The sequence below is a fragment of the Aulonocara stuartgranti genome (genome assembly GCF_965226115.1).
Source record: "Aulonocara stuartgranti genome assembly, chromosome: 1".
In the NCBI taxonomy this organism is placed as follows: domain Eukaryota; kingdom Metazoa; phylum Chordata; class Actinopteri; order Cichliformes; family Cichlidae; genus Aulonocara; species Aulonocara stuartgranti.
The window spans coordinates 40,271,535-40,278,235 of NC_138939.1; the positions used below are offsets into that span (position 1 = coordinate 40,271,535).

The following is a 6,701-nucleotide window of genomic DNA, read 5'->3' on the forward strand; positions in this document are numbered from 1 at the left end:
GACGCGTTCCACCCCTCACATGCACTGTTCTCCCCCCTTCCATCTGGCAGATGGTTTCGCAGCATCAAAACCGTGACGGCCAGACACTACAAGAGCTTTTTCTCCCAAGCAGTCAGAACCCTCATCTCACAAGGACTGATAAACACAAACACTTTTACAACATCCAAAAGACTCAAACAACAAAAACTTCCACAAATCCACAACAAACTGAACCTTTTAACAGTATGTTTATTTGCACACCTCAGTCACATCATGCCTTAACACATCTGTATTATACGATATTTGCACATTTTGCACCTTGCACATGTCTTCCTCCCGTCTTGTCTACAATGTCCTGACCATAACTTGAACCTGGCATTCAATACCTACAGCACAGTCATCTCACGTTACTGTAATTGTACATGACCACTTTGTATTATATCTGTCCTGTCTTTGTTTATTGTACATAGATATAGTTAGTAATAGTACCTTTTTATCACGTAATTTTACCCAAATTTAGCGAGTTATTATTTATTTGTAATTTCTAGTTTTATATCTCATGGAGATGTTTTTTATGTTCTTATAAATGCACCATAGGGGGCTTGGGGTGAAACAGCATTTGGGTATGCTGTATACTGTGCATATTGTTGTATTGACAATAAAGACCTTGAATCTTGAATCTTTATGAGGATGCTGTGTGTTTCACCTGCCCTGCTAGACCCACTTAGTAAAAATCATCCCGTTTAAGGCTCTGATATCTTTTCATAATGTGACTTAAGACAGTTTTATGGTATGATTTTCCTCACCCAAGAAAGGGAATATTTAATAAATCAGCCTACTCTTCAGTTTATTAGAAACATGCAACTTGTGAGTTTTCTTTTTATCCAAAATAATGTAGTGGTGCAGATATATTAAAATAATATCCGTTATTCATATACAATATAGCAATAAATACACTGTACACATGTTTCAGCAGCTAGTGTGAGCTGCTAACTGACAGGCCGAATTGGAAACCACCAGTGTTGGAAATTACCATTTAACAATACAAAACTATAGGCTACAGTCACACACACCAACACAAACCACTATCCTAATGAGGAGACACGTGTTATCTTTCTATAGCCACTGTTATGTTCCCACCCCCACATGGTGCGGGCTAAGGCAGTTAGGAGACAGCAGAACATGACAACCAAAATTAATGAAAGAGAGCAGGTTTAAAAATCAGGCAGTGTTTATTTATCATTTTTCATGCCTTAACAACAATACACTTACAAGAAAAAGGTGGGGGAGGAGGACCAGGGGCTTGAGTCAAATCAAAGAAATGAACGAAACAAAAGAGGCCCGGGGCTTCCCTAAAAGCTAAATCAACCAATACCCAAAACTAAAGGCTTGTCTAAGCTGCTCTACAAAAAGGTCAGTCAAAACCATACAAAAGTGGCATCAACCACATAACCTAGTGTTTCTAACAATTGTTGCTCTGTTGCATGTGTACCAGGTACCCCAAACTTACCTGTCCAGCCTCCAACCACAAACACCATTTGCACACAGAACCTACCAAACAGAGGTCAGAGAGACTCAGAAGCAGCCCCAGGGAGCTGCCCTTTTGCAACCATTCCTGGTTAATGATTGGCCTACTGTGCCCAGATCAGCCAATAGACACGTGGCCAATAGGTCGAGGCTTTACACCTGAAAGACAAGAGCAACAGAAAAACAGCAGTGCCACTCATTGTGGCATGTAACACCACAAAGCCAACAACACAAAACAAAGATGAAAACCAGCACAAAGAAACTTTGTGTGATCTCAACAGTGACAAGAGTGAAATATGAAAGAACTAAAACTCACAGTTTACAGAAGGTACCTTCAGGAGTTGAAGACTGCATTTGAAGGCTCAGGTTTGAGCAACGCATGCAACTAGTTTTTCCGTACAGGAGTCTTGAAGCTGTCGTCACCAACAAAGGCTTCTGCATAAAGTAATAAATACATTTTACGGTGTTCAATATTGTTCCTTGTGTCATTTCTCATAATGACACATAATTTATGGACACCTATGGTTTCAGTTCTTTGCATGTGTGGATTGGATGGGTTGCTACTGACATCTGGTGAGAGTTTCATGTTAGTAGCACCTTTAGAAATATATTTAGTTACAAAATTGGTGATGTGTTTAATACTTATTTTACCTGCTGTGTGGTTCATATTTGACATTTAGCACATTTATGAATAACAACCTCGTTCATTTTTGTGATAGATTGTATTAAAAAAAAAAGAAAAACTGGGTCATGACCAAGATATGGGTGGAAATAAGCATGGTTATACTGAAGAAGAAGAAGAAGAAAAAACATTACATGAATGCTACATTATTGTGTACTGGTATTATAGTTGTTCACCTAAGGGATTTCTCAGGATCAAATTTAAGCACTTTTTAAGCACTTTCAAGGTCCATTATCAAGCTTTTCCAGCACATTACCAAAAAAACAGTTTGCATGTTCCACTTTGCATCACCTCAGTAAGACCATGTAAAAATTAAAACAAATCGTCTTAGGTTGACTTAAATGTTCTTTGTTCCTCTTTTGTTAAAACAGAAAAATGCACCACACAAAAATACTGAAAAAGGAAATGGTTGTCTTATATGCATATAGTGCACAAACTCAAAAAACTCATTTCTCTCAAAAATGCAGATGTGCAAATGTGAACAAATCAACTTGTTAGAGATGCTCATCTCCACTTGGAAAAAACAACCACACAAAAGAAGAAATCTGCACAAATGAACAAGTCTGCTCATCAGATATTGATGCTTCTTTCCTACGGGACACAACAACAGGAGACAGATGTTTGGTACTTTAACTAGTTAAGCACCCACACCACCAAAAATGGGGGAAAAGAGAGGAGATCACATTTAATCGGTTATAACACGAGGTCAGAAATATAAGTGCAGACATGAGTGTCCACAGAAAATCTGAATCTCAGCTGTAAACCATTTCTACAAACACCAAACAGTTAAAAGAGCAGTTACATCACCATGAATCTGTGGACAGGTAACATCCATATTTTGATTTATGATTTTCTGGACTTAAATGCAGTGTTGGGACTAACGCGTTATTAAGTAACGCGTTACAGTAACTACGTTATTATTGTGGTAACGAGCACAGTAACTAGTTATTATGCCAAAACCGGGAACGCGTTACTCGTTACTGGGATTTAAATAGGCTCGTTATTCGTTACTTCGTGTGGCGGCATCGCGGAGCTTCAACAGATTCAATAACATTAGCAAGTGGTGGAGGCCAGCAGGTGGATGAAGGAAAAGGGAGGCAAGAGGAGAGACCCGAAGCGGCCGCTGGTCCGAGAGTGTCAGGTGAACTGAACTTCAGGTAAGAAGTTATGACCTGCAGTCCATCTGGGTCAGATATGAACCAAGTTTAGGTGGAGTTTATTTTCGTTGTGCTGACTGCGTGCTAGCTAGCATGACGGAGTTTCTATACAGCTGGGTGGTGCTCTGTTACTGATGTTGAACTTTATTTTGTTCATAAGGTTAATTATTAGAGTTGCCAACCGTCCTGTAAAAAACAGAATCGTCTCGTATTCAGAGAAATTATTACGCGTTTGGTGTTGAGCTGAAAAAGAACACAGTTTGTCCCGAACTTCAGCTAGAATGGAAAAAGACACGAAGCTGGAGTTACTCTGTGTCTTTGCTGCACAGCGGCCTCTTCTTCTCTCATTCTCCCCCCTCCCTCTCCTGTTTGTACTTCAATCATGAAACTGATCAATGATCAGCTGATTGGCTCTCTTGTTTGTTTATCGCCCACTTTGCGCCAGAAAGAGGAAACCAGCAGATGTCGTGGTAAACAACAGCAGCACGTTTAAGCTTGATCAGCTGTTGTTAGAATTTATTTAATATTAATTTCTAGTATCAGCTGATGTTTGCTGGAGCCACAGCTGTAAAGCTGCTGGTCATGATGTTGGTTTGGTTATCTGGTGAGAGGGAAACATGAAGATGAAACCAGGAGACGTCCTTACTGAATCATCAGAGCTGAACAGGTGATGGAGAAACAGGTTTACCTTTCAGGTGACATGAATGAGTTGAAGTTATGAACTGTTTCTGAGAGACAAATAACACCAGGATCCTTTTTTAGGTAGCTGACAGCTGGTAACTGTGCAGGGGCAGGTCTAGCAAAGTGTTGCCAGGGGTCCATGTAGGGCATTAAAAGGGAAAGGGGGGCACAAAGAAATACTTTCTTATTCTCATTTAAAATGTCTCACTTTTAAAAAAATAATTATCTGAGTCTTGCAACAAACGATTGATAGATTGATGCATATATACCATCAGAACAGTGAACATCACTGTCACAACAGTGTTTATTTTCATTCAAAGGCTTTATGATTTTTCCTATAATGGTGGGCCAGTCTCTAGTCAAAATGCCCAGGCCAATTTTCTGTCCCAGTCCAGCCCTGTAAGCAGCTCATCTGCAGTCTGGTGTTGCCTACATCTTCCTATTCAGAAGGCAGAATTTCCGAGTTCTGAGTACAATCGAAAGCACCACGACTGCAGTTTTTGTGTTGGATGTAAAAAGCGAGGATAGAATGGCTAGGATAAAATCAGGCGTGGGATTTCTCTCGTGGAAATGTGCACGTTATCTTTTCCTTTCTATTGGTTGGTGGCACAGTGCACTTGTGGCAAGTAAGCAAGCTAGAAGACTGGCAGTCTTGCTGGGTATCCAGTTAGCAACACATTAACAAGAGAATTCTGAGTTAAACCAAAGTTACTTTCCCTAGTAACTAGTTACTCTGAAAGTAACGAGTAACTTGAAGTAACTGAGTTACTTTTGATAGAAGTAACTAGTAATGTAACCAAGTTACTAATTTAAAGTAACTTACCCAACACTGGTTAAATGTGACCCAAAGTATATTTGATAGCATATAAGCTATAAAATACTTTTAAAAATTAGGTGAGGGAAATAATCATTTTTTTCTATGTTTGAGTCCCAGTAACTTTGACATAGTAACATCTGCAGTAATATTTACCCCTCTGATGACAGCTCACAAGCGTTAGCTTTATTTTGATACCAAGACTGTTTACACAGAGTTTGTAATTGCAGAGAAATACTCCATTTATTTTGGCCTCTTCATTTTCGAGCAGGAAGCTCAGAAAAGCCCTGGGGGCCTAACAGGTCAAAGTTCATTCCCAATAAAACTAACTGTGAGATGTTTGACTACATTGCTCTCTGGATTATTGTTACAGTCCTAAATGATCAGCTTTAAAGTGTTTGTGCTAATAACACCATGTACAGTAAGACAGGCATGGAGAACAGCACTGACGGGAGGCTTTGAACAGATGACACACTCAGTTCAATTCAACATATAAGACTTTAAAAACGCACAAACATCGACCTAAAATCTATTTATTCAGTCCATCACCTGTCATAGAATTATGTCAAATAATAATGTATTGTTCATCTCCCTTAAATAAACAGGCAGCCTTAAAGTATGAAACATTCATTCATTAAAACACTAAAATGTGTCTGTCGTCTCCGTGGCTGATAGAGCCCCACAGGCATCAATGTGAGCTTAAAGCCATTTATAATTTTTAAATGGTTTAATGTGTCGGTGCTCACGATAAACACATTTTGAATGAAAGCCAGGGAACTTCAGCAGCACAAGAAATGGCTTCTTTGTGCCCACATGCATCAGTCCCTCTTTTTACCAGTTTTTCTTTAAGGCTTAAGTTGGCTAGTTAAGTGTCGGACTAACGATTAAAGCTTTCACTTGAGTGAAGTCACTAATATTACTGCTACTGCTAAGTAATGTTAGCCAAGTTTAAAGCACACTGCATAAATCACCATGCCATAACTAACTGCTGTGCTAGCACTGCCGTACTCTATCACACTCAGTGCATTTCAATCATTTCTCCAGCAAGTTTGATAGCTAGCAAAATAATAATCATAGTTTTAAACATTAGCCTGTGTTATGTACACATACTCGAAATTATTTACTAGGACTCACCTGTCATGTGACTCAAATCCCGCCAGTGTCGTTTTCCATCAAACACTCATTAAAACAGCAACGTCAAGTTAGCGCACTCATCCCCGACTGTCCGGAGGGAGGGGCGGGGTCACACATTGAAACAGACTGACATGTGTGCGAGGCAGCCCAGGCGGAGAAATTTAGCTTTTACACTTTGCAACTCATTTTATTTCTCTGATAAGAAAACTATTCGGTCAGATAGTTGTTTGTGGTGAATGAAATACGCGTTTCAAGCACGTTTAAGCACCACATCTGAAATTCAAGCACTTTTCAATCCTTGAAAAGACAATATTAAAATTCAAGCATTTTCAAGGATTTCAAGCACCTGTACGAACCCTGTGTACTCTGGTTTCTTACGTTCTTCTTTCGTTCTTGCTTATTTTCCTGTAGTTTTTCCTTCTTCTTTCTTTCTGTGTCAAGCATGTATGTCTTAGGAACTAGCTAACACTGACACCTGGACTGTCTTACATTGATAGTCTCTCCTCCTGTGTGCATTGTGTTCGGTTTTGCTTCCCGTGTCTCTTTAGTGCACGATTAGTTTCAGCTGTGTTCCCACCTGTCATGGATATCAACAATTATCAAACACTCAGGTGAAGAAACGACACTTAGTCAAAGTCAAAAGTCAAAGTCAGCTTTATTGTCAATTCTGCCACATGTACAGGACATACAGAGAATAGAAACTACGTTACTCTCAATCCCTAGATAA

At 39.4% G+C, this 6,701-nt stretch overlaps 1 long non-coding RNA gene across 1 annotated transcript; it reads right to left on the bottom strand.

Annotated features, from left to right (window-relative positions):
* Positions 1-1,297: 1,297 nt before the first annotated feature.
* LOC309705568 lies at positions 1,298-6,283 on the bottom strand. Its single transcript, XR_014276577.1, has 3 exons — positions 5,975-6,283; positions 1,823-1,941; positions 1,298-1,665 (listed from the first exon to the last, which is right to left on the bottom strand). It is a non-coding gene; the product is annotated as an uncharacterized lncRNA (long non-coding RNA).
* Positions 6,284-6,701: the final 418 nt, after the last annotated feature.